Source organism: Amblyomma maculatum, chromosome 5 (assembly GCF_055883805.1).
Source record: "Amblyomma maculatum isolate TAMU_Amacu chromosome 5, ASM5588380v1, whole genome shotgun sequence".
NCBI lineage: Eukaryota > Metazoa > Arthropoda > Arachnida > Ixodida > Ixodidae > Amblyomma > Amblyomma maculatum.
The window spans coordinates 79,699,872-79,716,072 of record NC_139348.1 but is presented as its reverse complement, the minus strand read 5'-3'; positions in this window follow the sequence as shown (position 1 = coordinate 79,716,072).

Genomic DNA, 16,201 nt, shown 5'->3' with positions numbered 1-16,201 from the left:
CGAAACATATAAAACAAAAACAAATATGAAGCAGATATGAACGAGAATTATACATGTAATACGACACTATACTAAGGGAAGAAAAAAACATAAATGTACTGTTTTTACATCTATACGCGTAAATCACAAGAAACAGAACAAGAACAGAATCGAACGGGCGGCATACCGAGAATATTAGCATAAAAAACTTTTTGCTAATAAGTTAAATACCTTTCCACTGCGATTGCAAACTTAGTAAACGAAGATAAATTAGTAACAGATGAACTCAGGCTGTTCCATTCTCTTGTGGCTAAAGGGAAGAATGAGTATTTGAAGCAGTCAGTGTGGAAGTGATATTCAGTTAGCGTATTTGAATGCTTATTACGTGTCGGTCTAGTTGCAGAGAAAGCGATGTATTTAGCAGGATCAACTTTTAAGTGTCGATAAAGTAGTTGGTACAGGAGTTTGAGGTGTGCGATTTTAGCATCGGGTTTCAAGTGTTTTTATTCCCTGTCTTTTCATTATTTAAGTTGGTGAGTCAGTTGCTCTGTATTTATTGAATATGAACCTAACTGCCTTCCTTTGTACTGCTTCAATTTTATTTATGTCTTGATTGGTAAAAGGAAACCAGACGACATTAGCATATTCGATTAGCATTAGCACATTAGCATATCGGTCGGTTCTTGATTGTTTAACGAATGCTTTCGAGGGATACGTGTAAGCCTTTTAAATTCTGTATATGCGGCAGACAATTATTTGCTCCTTGTGATTTTTGCAAGTGTTGTGTTTTCTGGCATGTCCATTAAATGTCCTGCTTAACGGCTTGTCAGTTCTATGACTTTAGTTATTTGCTCTGCGTTCCAGTTGTCCTTGGGTTATAGATTTGCCTGTCTTGTTCTCACTTGTCATTCCTATGCATATTCCTGCGCGCGTGATAACGTGCGTAGCCTGGCATTGTTTGTATCCCCCATGTATTTCCTCTGAGCCATTATTACCTGCATGAGTGCAGTTGTTTATTGCACGCAGGAAACTTATTCTTACTCTGAATTCGTGTAACCAGTGTAATAAGCACTAACCCAAGGAGGACACAGGAAGGCGCTTCTATACGGGTTATCACGTTTTCTTCGTTGATTCTTTTTGATAGTCTCTATATATGTAGCGAAGTTGCACTGCTACTCTGTTATAGTCATTGTAGCATTTACCAGTTCACATACTTGTTATATTTGTGCGCATACGGCTACAGTGATTCACACGCTTAATGTTTACACATATACATAGTTCAGAGGCCACTTTGTTCTTATGGTCTGGTACTGGGCAATCACCAGTCTTAAGCCTCTTGCTCAGTGAATTTTCTCACAACTTACGCGTGCTAATGTTTCTGCCTTTCTCGGATATATGCGCTTTTGATGTGATGTTTTACTGAATTATCAGTCGTGGGTCACGATCACTGCGTATAAGTGTTAAAAAGAAAAAAAAAATGCCACTCGCCCTGCGCGTGATTGGGTGCAAAGCGAACTTCAACGCATACCGTGAGCACAGAGGAGGTAGAAAGGAAGTTGCGATTCGGTGCTTAAATTGCGGGGACAGAGGGAGGGGGGGGGGGGCGCCGTGCCTCCGCACCGGATGCGGGTGACGACGCTACCAACTGCAACAAAACGAATATGTTCTGCATACGCGCTACACGAAACCAATAGGCATGCGCAACGAGCGTCTTGTACGGCGTAGCTCAAGAAACATGAAGTACAACTCCCTTGTCGCGAACGAACTGAATCACAGTAAAACGAGTGCATATTATTACGTTTGGGTCGCGCGCCTGTGTATCGCACCGCTGCCACCAGTTATAACATGCGGCTCGCAGACCCTCAGTAGAGTTGGCCTGGCGACTCCGCGGCTCGGCGAACGGCATCAACGGTCCCAGCAAAGACGAGGCGTCTTCTAACGGCCTTTACTACAACATCATGAAGGAACGGACAGAGAAGCTGACCCGGAGAGAATACAGACACTCTCACACAGCTGGTGTCTAGCGTCGTGCCAACGGCGCGTCAAAGTAGTCTCTCTCTCAGCGGAGTCGGCCGCTGCTTTTTATAGGTTTTCCCGTTCACAGGGAAAGGGTAAACCCTCACAGGAAACGGAGCGTCCAACGTGTCTGGGCAAGATGGGATGACTCAATCGCAGCTGGTCCGAACGCATCTCCTCCAGATCCTGCAGACGGGCGAGGGCGATGCACTCTCCCTCGAGCGCCGGGCTTGGCCAGCGTTTTCACACACACGCACGCACACACATTTGGCGCGTGGCAAGAACACGCCGAGACTTGCCCGCGGGAGGAAGCGTTGGGCGGCTGACTGGACGGCGCCGAAATGGCCGAAACGCTGGCTGCTTTGCCCGTTACTGCGCGGTGGCCGCGTCAGCTGTCACACTTGTCGGTGGCGAAACGTAACAATATACATACCACAATGCTTACAAAGTCAAGCTTAACATGCAAGCGAGTGGCATGAGCGGCGGAGCGTGCACAACGTCAACCCACGAAGCGCAACTTTCTGGTCGAACCCACCGCTGAACAACCAAATGATTGCGTGTCCGGCAATGCGTACACCTAATCTGGATGGACACAGCGAGCGGCGTGAATATTGGAGCGTTAGCTATTAAAACACACGAAGCGCAGCTTTCAGGCCGAGCCAGCGATGGAACAACCATATGACTACACGCCAGGCAAAGCGTACAATAAGACACGGCTGCCACGGCGAGCAGCGTGAATAGTGCAGCCTAAAGACATGAGCATTCGAGCCGAAGCCTCGATTAACGCATAGCTCGCAAATGAACGATTCCAACTACACAATCTTCTAAAAAAAAACAATAACAAACGTTTGAACAACACAGTGATGGGCAGTATCGAAGATACATTTATCTTCGATACTTTAGATACATTTTGTGTATCGGTATTAGGTATCGTGTGCGGGAAATGAAAGTATCGGAGTATCGGTATCGAAAATACATTTTTAAAGTATCATGTATTTTGAAGGGGAAATGAGGGTGCTCGTTATAATACACGAAGGAAAGAAGCCAACAGTAGGCGAGGCCAAGGAAAGCATTTTGGGATTGTATACTCGTTATAATACACGATACTAAAGCAAACTTCAAATAATGAAGCCGCTGTGAGACTGGGTTGACGACACTCGCTCAGACGGAAGTACAGGACCGGAGACAACTCGGCTTGTAGTACCGCCTGAGTTCTCTACAAATGCCCCGGCCCCTCAGCGTCAACCACATTTCCAGATTCCCTTTCAAACTGAACGAGGCAATGGTAAGTAGGTGTTCACGAGGTGCTTTACTTTAGAGGACCGAGTGTGTACCATGAAGCTGCTTAAGTATTTAAACAGACACACAGAGATATGAACAAAGCGGAAACGCAAGGCGAACGCGCACCCTTCACCATCTCCCCCCTCCCCCCTTTCCCATGTCAGCGGCATTTGATTCTCGTCAAGCAGTGCCCTCAGTGCTGTCGGATGCAGTAACTTATGAAACCCTTGGGCTCCGCGTGCCGGCTCTGCTTGGCTGCAAGAACACAAGCTTCTAAAGGCCTCAATCCGCCACGATGCAGTCGGCTAACCACGTTCTTGTAGTTACGGCGTTTGACGGAAACAAATTCATCCTTTGTAACTGCACAGGAAACAGGCTTCCACTAGACTTTTTCCAGCACAGTTTGAATAACATATTATACGTTGTCATTTTTTTTTGCTAAACACATTTGAGCAAACCTTGAATAAAACTTTTAAAGACATCTCTTAATAATTTAAACAGCGCGAACAAGAAGACACAGGACAAGATAAAGGGAAGCCACAGTATACGCGCTGGCTCACAACTATGCCTAAGCCTTTACTCCAAGGCCCAGATAGAAACATATACGGCGAAAACAAATCAATCACGTGAAACACCCCTGGGTTCACCTGCTGCACAAAAAGTCTCTCTTGTGCAGTCTGTTATATAGCACAAACAGGACGCTGTATTAACAAGAGACTACTGGAAAACCGGAACAACTTGGGAAGTGGCAAGGACAAAACATTTCTGGTCTCACACTGCCATTCATGTGAAACAATGAAGAAGGAGAAGTGTACTCCTAGTTTGACCAGGTTAGGATTTTGTATTGCCACAAGATGACGAGAGAGATAGTTGAATCGTATTTTATTTCAACGGACAATAGGTGTGTCAGCAAGACTTCTCTTGCTCTTTCAAGCAAAGATATGTCTTTTTTTGAGTGACTTTTCGCGGGATCGCATACCAGCTGCGGCGGGCCCCGCCGGAGTGGTGAAGTGGTTAGACGCTCGACTACTCTGCCGGAGTACACGGGTTCGAACCCGACCTCGGCGGCTGCGTTTCGATGGCGGCAAAATTTAGAGGCGTCCGTGTGCTGTGCGATGTCAGCGCACGTTAAAGATCCCCAGGTGGTCGAAATTACTCGTAACCCTCCACCACGGCTCCTCTTTCCACTTTCACTCCCACCCTCCTCCCTTCCCTCACGGCGAGGTTGAGGTGTCCACAGAAACAAGCGAGGCAGTTACCGCGCCTTTCCCTTCCTTTAAATCAATCCTCGTGCCCACCGAAAAGTGATACTGTCATTGCGCTTTCCATACCCCGAAACCCGACTTTAATTTCAACATTATACAATTTCCTATGTTTAATGTTTGCAGGTAGTACAAAGATATAATAATTTTAACTGTAAAAATCGAATATCGTAGCCATTTCATGTGGCTTTTTCTTCTTGGCAGCTGCTACTATTCATGAATTACGTCATAGTGATCACGTGTTACTCGTGACTCCTGCCGACCATTCGTGTCCACTGTAGTACAGTCCTCGCGACGCTGTCCATCCGCCAACCACTAGTCGCTGCCACGCTGGCAGTTCTAATTTCATCACCAGCACAGCACAGTCAAGATCTAGCTGTTGCACGAAGCTCAGGTATATGGACACGAGGACTGCCACCTCGTTCAAGACTCATTGGCGCCCTTTATTGGCGTGTACAGAAGCCAAGCACATGGAGGCTGGTCGCAGCTTCGATTCTGACTTTTCTCCTGTTGAGGTAAGCCCAGACTCTTTTTCTTGTAAGTGCAAGAACTTCTACCCGAAGCGATATCCCAATGAGGCCAACTTAAAGTACAATAACCAACTGGAGAGGAGATTCGATAACCATTGCTCCCCTTCCATCGGGAGAGCCCATTTTGGGTATTTGTCTAATGGGAGGCCTAATTCGCACAAAGAATGTATGATGTGCATTCGACCCGCACGAAGCGAAGGTAGTCATCTCAAGCTGACGAGATGAGTAGCGTTCGTTAAGAAACTGCAGCTGAGCGCAGTGTAGTTGAACACATTAATCTGGATGAACTCAGAGCAAGTAGGTTGCCTAAATAGGTTTGGTTGGTAGGGTTTAACTACCCAAAAAGACGCGGGCTGTGAGGCGCCATGGAGGAGGATTCCGGAAATTTCGATCACCTGGGGTTCTTGAACGCGCACTGAAATCGCAGAGCACACAAACGCTACTCCATTTTGCCTCCATCGAAACGCGGCCGCCAGCAGTCGGGCTGGAACCTGGGTACTCCATACAGTAGTCAGGCATCTTAACTGCACCACCGCGGCGGGGTGCCTTCATCAGGTGTGTATGGCATGCACAGGTAATAAAGTAATTAGTTGCGGTAGTTGCAGTTAGAGCTTGCAGCTTGACCTGTTTATCTAGTATCTCCTCGGGGAGCGGACGGGCTCCACCTTAACGCAGTAGAACTAAAGGTATAGAGCTCTACAAGAAACCGGTGTTTGTTTTTTCAGATAAGTCAAAAAGCTGATAACTGCGAACGCACTATGAATATAGTTGCTTGTCCGACCACCTACATCAGTGTTTCGGGCGGCGTTCGCGAGCATTCCTGATTCAGTGTCGCTTTACCATAAGCAGTAATTGCGTCCGTATTGCTGAAAAGCGGCTGATATATTTTTAATTCAGTCATTCTATGACTTCTACCCTGTTATCATGATGCAATCTGTTAATTGTTGTTTAGTCTGCACATCAGGCTGGATTCTGAACGGCTCGTACAAATGAACGATGAGCAGGGACGGCCTGCTGACGCCGAAATGCTGCATTGGCTTTGCCAATGGCAATTCTAAGCGATAGCTTATACAGCTCATTCTGCTGTAACGCCGTCCATGTCATCGTATAGCAAGATCCGGCAATAATCGAGGGTTGCTTAAAAAATCGTATAATTTGTGGTTGTAGTGATTGATGATTGATTTGTGTGATAAGGGATAGGTAAATAAATTACAAATTGATTAATCAATATATTGAATACATGAAAAATTGGAATGGATGAAATAACGTAATAAATGAAAGATGGAAATAATTGAAAAAATTAAAAACTGGAGAAAAGGCCTCAAAAGGTGTCAAATTTTTCAGCATGAAAAGTTGATGTTCATGCTAATTAAAAAAATTATTGTGTATAATTGTTCAGTTAATTACCAAAAATAATTGAAAACTCGAAAAAGGGGGAATCAGGTGTCCACATGATCAGAATCAAAATTCTGTGCTTAAAATGTATAGTTGATGAAATATTTGAAAATTGAAAAATGAAACATTGAGAAAGAGCAGAGTACAAAGGCGTCAAATACTCAGAATGGAAATGCAATGTTTTCTGATATAAAGTGTCGGCGTATAAAATTTGATAGCATAAGAAGTATCGTCCCTGTCTGTGAAAACCTATTGTGTCATCGGGCCCCGCCGGGGTGGCGCAGTGGTTATGGCCCTCGACTACTATTCCCAAGGACGCGGGATCGAATCCCGGCCTCGGCGGCAGCTTTTCGAAAAGCAAGGCGCTCGTTGTGCTGTGCGATGTCTGTGCACGTTAAAAGAACCCCAGGTGGTCGAAATTTCCGGAGTCCTCCACTACGGCGTCTCTCATAGCCTAAGTCGCTTTGGGACGCTAAACCCCACAAACCAAACCAAATTAAACCAAAACTATTGCGTCATACCCTTAGCGGTTGTCTTCCACACCAGCGTTGCATCGAACGCAAACAGCGCGTTCCGCCAAGCGTGCTCAGGGATCGTTTCAAGAAGCGGTGTCCGAGCTTACCAATGACATCATCGCCCGGCAGGCTCTAAGCGAAAAATTAACACAAAACATTTAAAAAAACGAAGTGATAAAGAATCGTCCATAATAGTTAGCTATCGTGCATACTCTTAATGGCGGAGCCTCAGTGTCCTAAGTATATTTGGCGCTGACCAGCGATTAGCTGCAAAGATTGCGTTTATAAGCACTTAGCATCCCAAACCTACTCATGCGATGATAGAGGGCTCCCGAAAATTTCGGCTATTTGCAGTTCTTTAACGTGCAATGACATCGCACAGTAAGTACCCTTGCATTTCGTTTTCGTCAAAATACCGCAGCAGCCACTTTCGAACTCTTGGGTTAGGCAGTCGAGTGCTCTAATCACTGAGCCATCGTAGAGAGGGGCGTTATGAGGAACCAGACTGCCATATTAGTGTCGGTAAGGTAAGCATCAAACACTCAGTCATTTCAACATTTGACACGGGCAAAGAGCCTAAACTCATGTTTTTCACTCTTATTTTGCTTAGTATGGGGGGGGGGGGGGGCGAGTAATTTCGAGCGTATATGGCGTGCTCAACTGCCAAAAAATGGTCTCTTCCCGCAGCAACATCACAGCTCCCAGCAGCGATGGTGGCTCCTGCACGTACCACTGGCGGGTGAACCATTCTTGCACAGATTCTGTAATGGCAAAGTGCGCGTCCAACTTCGTACTCAAGCTTCAGGCTCGTAGCCACCGAAGTGTACATTTACAAAAGCCACAACGCCTCCCGGAGCTCCACCACGACATGTCAGGAGTCCCAGAAAGGCATCAGGAGCCCGCCCACCATGGCCCTGCATCTTGACACGCACATCTGGGAGCGGCCCTGAATATGTGTGGTGCAGAGTTCGCCAACGTAGCCAGCGCGACTGTCTCGAAGGAAGTCTATCGCAGGAGCAGTCACTTACCTGTGGCCACTGCGGCAAACCATTAGCGCACAAGAACAATCATGATGACCCTTCACCTGGAACTCGACCGCAATCGTCAGCTGATGTGTCTTCGTTATCTAGATAATTAGGATGTACCAGTCGAGTTAGGAGAACTTCGATATCGCGCTAAATTCGCATGTGCGTTTTATGTTTCTCGATATTCTAATAAAAAGTATTTACATATGCGAATGTTGAAGCCTCATTTCGCCGTTAGACTTGACTGCGGTTGTAGAAGTTACTTCGGAATCGTGGCGAAACATTGTCTACCCTCACACCCTCAAATATATCCACTTAACCGCGTTTTGGGCACAATATGCACCAGGGGCGAAATAAACGTATCGTAGAACCACGGAGCAATGCTTCGATGTTGTGTTGGCCACCTCGGAATTTCTGTCCAGCACTGTCATGTCAGCAGAATATGTCAAAGCACTTTACAGCCGTTTCTGTTTAAGGCAAATGAAGCGCACCAACCAACTGCCCCTCAAAGGTCAACTGCAGCGAAATTTTTCGCTCCGTAAAAGGAGCGTTTCCTAGTACCTCGTTAGAATACAAGAAACAAAATATGGTATTCGTGTTTGGAGTGTTTCAGGAATCGCTCAAAAAGTCATTTTTCGAACGGAAACTGGAAAACGTGGCTTGAACCTATAGCGAAAGCTGTGTGTTGCAGCGATAGCCTCTTTAACGCCTGATTTTCAACCCTCGGCTTTTGAAGCGAACGCTACACTACAACATTTCTAGCATTGTTTCAAGTAAGTTTTCACCTTCGAGTGACTTTGACAGATACTGCTCCTTAACTAATTCACAGTTGAAAGCCAAATGTTTACGCCAATTAGAGCCGGTCTTGGCGTGGCGCTAAATTTGACCAAGCGACCTTGACCTAACGAAGTGTGGTTGTTGTTGGTTGGCTGTAGGAAGAAGGAAAAGAAAATGCACGGGCCTGCTACTGACTCCGTAGCTGAGCCACCTCCGCTGCCTCGTGCGGAGAGGAGAGAGAAGGTAGAGAAGGAAAGAAAAAGATGATTTGGTTTCAGGGGTTTGACGTCCCAAAGCGGCTCAGACGCCATAGTGAAGGACTACGGAAATTTCGACCACCTGGGGTTCTACATCGCACAGCATACGGGCGCCTTGCTTGTCGCCTCCATCAAAAAGGGGCCGCCGAGGCCGGGATTCGATCCCGTACCCTTCAGTACAGTACTCGAGCGCCGTAACGACTGCGCTACCCCGGCGGAAAGAAAAAGAATAGGGAAAGAAAGACGCGCACCGCTGCAGCCATCCTCCACCGCCTAAGCGGTGGAGGGTGCAATCACGCCCTAGACAAATAAAAATTCGGTGGCAGGCTAGCCCCCGCCGCAAGCGGCGTTGACCTACTATTACCACCCCGTAGGGCCAGGAACAGCCATCCTTGTGGTGTCCTCGATTCCATATTTTCCACCGGAAGTATACTGCGCTTTATTTTCCCAAAACCTAGAAGTACTAAAGGCGAAACGAACAGGCGTCCGTGGGGTGGAGCGTGGCTGGGCCTGGCAACACCACTTAGACTATGGCCCTGATGGGGCTAGGCCAGGTAGGTCACCGCCGCTTGCGGCGGAGGCTCGTCTGCCACCGAATTTTTATCTGTTGTGGGCCGTCATTGCACCCGCCCCCGCTTTGGTGGTGGACGACTGCTGTTGCGGCGCGCGTCTTTCTCTCCCTCTTCTTTTACTGCGAAAGCAATACAACGCTCATGACGGGGCTTTCGCGTAGCGGCGGCCGGTAGCCACGTTTGACCATTAGAATGACCTCTGACGTCATACCAAGGTGAGAGACGGGCTACCAAGTCTAGTCCTCACGTAGCGGCGGCCGGTAGCCACGACGCGCCGCGCTCTTCCCGTTTGTGGCGCTGCGCACTAGACCTCTGACGTCATACCAGGAGCGAGAGACGGGCTAGTAAGTCGGGTCGTAGTGGCGGCCGGTTGTCACGCGTGAAGACGCGGCGATTTGTGTTCTTTCTGTTGGAGGCGCTGTGCTCGCTTTGACATCACAATAGAGAGATGGTTTGGTTTGATTTGTGGGTTTAACGTCCCAAAGCAACTCAGGCTATGAGAGACGCCGTAGTGGAGGACTCCGGAAATTTCGACCACCTGGGGTTCTTTAACGTGCACCGACATCGCACAGCACACGGGCACCTTGCTTTTCGCCACCATCGAAAAGCGGCCGCCGAGGCCGGGATTCGATCCCGCGTCCTTGGGAACAGTAGTCGATCGAGTGCCGTAACCACTGCGCCACCCCGGCGGGGCCAATAGAGAGATATGTGGCGAAGCCGGGGGTATATATTCGCGTTCACCGTCTGGCAAGTCAGGGGGAGGTTGGCTGGTCCTGGCCTTGATGGGGCAGAGATAGGTAGGTCAAAGCCGCTTGCGGCGGGGGCTAGCCTGCCACTGAATTTTATCTGTTGTAGGCCGTCATTGCACCCGCCCCCGCTTCGGAGGTGGACGTCGGTTGTTGCGGCGCGCGTCCTTCGCTCCCTCTTCTTTTTCTTTCTTTACTTTCTCTCTTCTGTCGCATGAGGCAACTGAGGTGGCTCAGCTACATTGCCAGCAGCCAGCCCGTGCATTTTCTTTTCCTTCTTCCTACAGCCTTCTTTTCCTTCTTCCTACAACTTCCAAGACAGTCGCCATGCCTCCACAAGAGAAGACGCGTAGACTTGCTGCTGCTAGGAAGCAACGGCGAGCTACGGAGACAGATGAACAGCGTGAAGAGCGTCTCGCTGGATGTTGTGCTCAAGATGCAGCTAGGCAGGCATGTCGATCTTTTCCTGAATTCTGCTCCTCTGACGAAAATCCCGACTGGAGCATGATGGATGCTCTGAACAGCGAAGCTGACTCTGTATCCACGTGTTCATTCACCAGTGAGGAACCACAAGCCGTGCTAAGGCGTAGCCAAGATGTATCGCTTTCGCAACCTTCCAGGCTTAGCCAAAGCTAAGCCCTAGCCAATTTTTATTGCGAAAGCAATACTACTTTCACTTTCAAGCCTTTGCGGTGCGACGGCGGTGCACATGAAATGATCTTTCGCATGACCTCTGTGTGACGTCACGCCTCAAAGCTGGGCGACCAATTCGCGCCGTCCGTGAGAGGCGGTGGTGCGCATGAACAGCGGCCTAACTCCCGCTCTCTCCGCCAGGAGCGCCACAGGTGTTATGACGTCACGCCTCAAAGATGGGGGACCAGCTCGCGCCGTCCGTGAGAGACGGTGGTGAGCATGAACGGCGGCATAACTCCCCCTCTCTCTGCCAGAGAGCAGAAGCACTAATCAGACGCTTCGATTCGATGGGCAGCAAGTCGGTTGCGTACGTGGATGCGGCAAGTCGCAAAACGGGGGCGGCGGTCGCCTCGGTGGTCGACGGCCGAGGTGCCCCGGTATCAGCCGCCACCATTAGAAGCCGCAACGCTGAAACGACTGAAGAAGTTGCAATAGCGCTCGCTTGCGTCGGAACGCAAGCCAATTTCATAATCAGCGATAGCAAAACGGCTATTTCGCATTTTGGAAAGGGTAGGGTCTCGCCGGAGGCGGCAAGGATTCTGGCCAGTAACGACTAAACAGGAAAATTCGCCTAATTTGGACCCCTGCACACACGTCCGTTCCTGGCAACGAAGCGGCCCACGAGTTAGCCCGAGCTCTCTACTTCCGGGTAACTGTGGAGCCGCCCGATTGCCGGAACATGGACGAGCGTCTGCAAAATTATACGGAGATTCTTCAAAATTACAGGTTAAGCAGGAGACTGGTGCCACCACCGGATAAAAGTCTAAACAATAGGGAGGCAGTCGCATGGCGGCGCCTGCAAGCTGAGAACTTTGTAAACCTGGTCGCGTATTGACAAACCATATCCCGTAGGAGCACTCGAGCAGACGACGCTCTGACGCGCAAGTACGTGAGACGACGTCACTTCCTTTAAGTTGTTTTTTGCTTGTTTCTATTCTTTTACGCAAAAGAAGATGGCGGCGCACACGCGCGCGGCGTTGTTTCGCCGACGCTGGCGTTGGGGCGTTGGTCCGGTCTGGGCATATGTCCAAATAGAAGATAGGAGAAACGATAAATGCAAGCACTGTGGGGAGATGAGGGAGCCTCGACCATGTAATCTGGGAATGTACTAGCTCCCCAGGGGCTAAAACAAATATAGAGAAGCCTGGGAAGCCCTGCTGCGGAGCGAGGTTCCTGCACCACAGCTACAAGCCATCCGCCTGGCGGAAGAAGCCGCGAAGGGCCAAGACCTCTTTGCCTGCCTCTGATCGCGGAGGTCTCTGCTTCCGTCCCTTAGGCCTGCGTGTCGGGGGCGGGAATTAGGGGCCTCCTAATCAGGTGGAAAATAAAGTTATCATCATCATCATCTGGGCGACCAACTCGCGCCGTGCGTGAGACGGCGGTGCGCATGAACGGCGGCCTAAATCCCGCTCTCTCCGCCAGGAGCGCCACAGATGTTATGACGTCACGCCTCAAAGCTGGGCGACCAACTCTCGCCGTCCGTGAGAGACGGCAGTGCGCATGAACGGCGGCATAACGCCCGCTCTCTCCGCCAGGAGCGCCACAGGTGTTGTGACGTTATACAGCTCTATAAAGCGGCGACCAACTCGCGCCGTCCGTGAGAGACGGCGGTGCGCATGACTACGATGCCGCCTACTGCTAAGGATGCTTTCGGAACCTACCGGGCTTAACCAAGCTAAGCCTCTGCCAACTTTTTTCTTTCTTCTGTACGTTCTCTCTTCTGTCCGCACGAGGCAGCGGAGGACGCTCGCCCGAACAGCCGTTTTCTACCACCTAAGTTTTTTCTTCTCTACGTTCTCTCTTCTGTCCGTTGTTGTTGTGGCTGTAGGAAGAAGGAAAAAAAAATGCATGGGCCTTCTACTGGCTCTGTGGTTTAGCCACCTCCGATGCCTCGTGCAGACAGAAGAGAAAATAAAGAAAGAAAAGGAAGAGGGAAAGATAGACGCGCGCCGCAACAACAGCCGTCGTCCACCACCGAAGTGGTGGCAGGTGCAATGACGGCCTACAACAGATAAAAATTCGGTGGCAGGCTAGCCCCCGCCGCAAGCGGCGGTGACCTACCTGCACCTGCCCCATCGCACGAGGCAGCGGAGGTCGTTTCTATGGAGGCGAGACGAAGAGGCGTCCGTGTGCTCTGCGATGTCAGCGCATGTTAAAGATCCCCAGTTGGTCGAAATTACTCCGCAGACCTCCACTACGGCTCCTCTTGGCCCTGGCGGTAGCCGACAATCAAGCAAAACTTCTAACCTCCAGCTCAATCATCACCAATTCGGCCATAGAGCCAGAAGAGGTAGCCATCGCGCTTGCTCTGACCTCTACATCTGCCAACATAATTATCTCTGACTCCAAATCTGCCATTCTCAACTATGCCAATGGCTACATATCTCGCACCGCTGCTCGCTTACTACGCTTCTGGCAGCCCCGGCACCCTGTAACCCTTATCTGAACGCCAGCACATGCCGGCCTCCCTGGCAACGAAGAAGCTCATTCTCTAGCCCGAGGTCTCACATTCCGGGCAGGAGGAGATGAGCCCCTTCTACAGGCCGAGCAGCGTCTGCTCTCCTTCCGCGATATTCTCTCATATTACCGGGATAAACGAAGGGAATACGCACCCCCAGCCCCGGCCCTTACCATAGCGCAGGCCGCACACTGGCGACGACTACAAACTCGCACTGCTCCATACCCCATACTACTACATGCCAGATACCCAGACCAATTTCCCTCGTCATGCAAACTTTGCGGCAAACCAGGAGATTTCCTACACACCCTCCTCACATGCCCCACCTTCCCTCATCCCCCATCACCGACCGTGGCGGAGTCTTACTGGGAAACTCTACTGACCACCACTTCTGCTCAAGACCAGTGCCGGATCATCTCCAGTGCTATGAGAAGGATAGCGCTCCAAGGACTATCCTTCGCTTTGTAAGGGTGCCCTCCTCACAGTGAGGGAGCACCCAAGTGCCATGTAGGGGGCTTTGCCCCCACTATTCATATCATTGGCATTAAATGTTTTTTACCTACCTACCTCTTCCTTTCTCTCTTTTCACTTTCACTCCCATCTTCCTCCCTTCCCTTACGGCGCGGTTGAGGTGTCCACAGAAAATAAGTGAGACAGTTACCGCGCCTTTCCCTTCCTATAAATCAACCAGAGGCAGCGGAGGTGGCTGAGTCAGCTGCAGAGCCAGTAGCAGGCCCGTGCATTTTCCTTTCCTTCTTCCTACAGCCACAAAAACTCATACCAGCCATGGAGGCCAGCGACGATGATTCTGCGCTTAACGCGTCGTACCGATTGCCAGTTAAATTGGGCTACGAAAGAGTTCTACGAAGCGTAACCATGCTGCGAAGGTTTCAGTAGATACCATTTTAACTATACTAAACGTCTGCAAATATTTTTGCCCTGTGTGGGCATGAAATGACGGCTTTGCAAGGCACGTGGCATAACCTAGTGTTCTGCTGTACGCACAGTGTAGCCGCGTGAGAGAAACAAATATCTTTATTTAAGGGGCCTGATATTTCCGTTCAGGCTAATAAACATTTTTATTCCCCATTATTGCAGAATAGAATTATGGACACCTTTTTAAACCCTGAGGTTTATTTACACCACTTGATCGCCATTACCGTCCGCCTAATTGTCGCAATGCACAACTGAGCTGTGGTCTGAAGATGCACACAATAAACTAACAGCCGTTTGTAGACTGTATGAGCCTTAGAAATTACACTGCAGGTCCATCATACATAGTGCACTTGAACTATCCCGGCTCCGGGTACTCAGAGACTCAGGAACAGATGACGTAGGCCGTGTCCTCGATGAAAGAAAATCCCAAAAATGTTTTTGATTGCGGGGTTGGTACCTTTTAGTCGCCTATTGTATAGCTTGTGAAAGACAACGAGGCTATATTTAAGTTCTCAGTTGAACGTAATTCTGTCGCTAGGCCTAATGCACAGGTAACAGTCCCGTCGTCGTCGCCAATATCGTATTGGCCCAGGTGTCAGAATAAGACGAACCAATCAAGCTGCGACGAAAGCGGAAACCCCTTTATTTGAGGGAACGCCTACTTTATAGGAAAGGGATCGACAAAAGACACAGTGTCAAACAAAAAATTACCCAGAAAAGCTAGTAGGAATGAAGAGAATCTCTGAAACCGCAACGAAAATGAAAAATAACTATACAACGCTCCTTTTCTCAACGATTTGAACATAGCGTAATAAAGACCCTTGCCTTAATATCGCGTCCTTACACCCTGACAAGAAATAGTATTTTTTTACGAGAAAACACGCGTATAAATGCAGATATTTGTTTTCCGTGGTTGGTAAATCACGAACGGGACGCGTGATTACGTGTCACATACTTGGTGAAGAAGAAGAAGGCCGCTGGGGGCCCAAGACGCAGATTAAAGGCAGCGAGAGCAAAGCGCATCTTGCTGCATTTTAGTCTCCTGTATTTTAGCAGTGGTGTGTTGCTCTTTTGGACGACTGAATTGGAGCGGAGTCGGGTGAGTGGAATATTGGACGCTATAATAAAGTGACATACAAACACCTAAGATTATGTCGCACCCACTAAGCAGATTTTACAGCCTACCGATAGAAACAAGCGCATGGTCCAATTAATATGCTTTAATTAACCACTGAGTAGAACTTTCAGTCAATCCAGATAGGTTGTAATTTAGACCTTTGTTTGCTTGTTCTGTAGGTTTCCGGCATCTGTCGTATGAAGCATGCCTTCATCAAAGTCGGCGTCTAATCCGAGGTCACCGGGTAATAGCCCAGATCGGAATGCGGCTTTAGGAGCCGAAGCGGTCAGGCGTTCAGCTCAGAAGAAACGACTACCAAGGTAAATGGCATGGTGAGCGATGCCTGAGGCCCTACTACGTGAATAACAGTGTGCATATCCTGAAATGCAGATCAGAGTGCACAATGGATCAGACTCGCCGCAAATCGTCATACAAGTCGTTGATGTAATCATCAGATATAGAAGCATTTCTCTTTTCTTTCACCCTGCAAAGCAGATTTCTTCTTGTTCGCGATGGAAACGATCCATTTTTGCTTGCTGTGTGCCAATTAAGGCTCGGAAATGCACTGCCGGACTTTGTTGTCTCGACCGAAAGTGTACCGGGACGCATTTTTGGTTATATTAGAGAAGTTGTCGCTAGTGT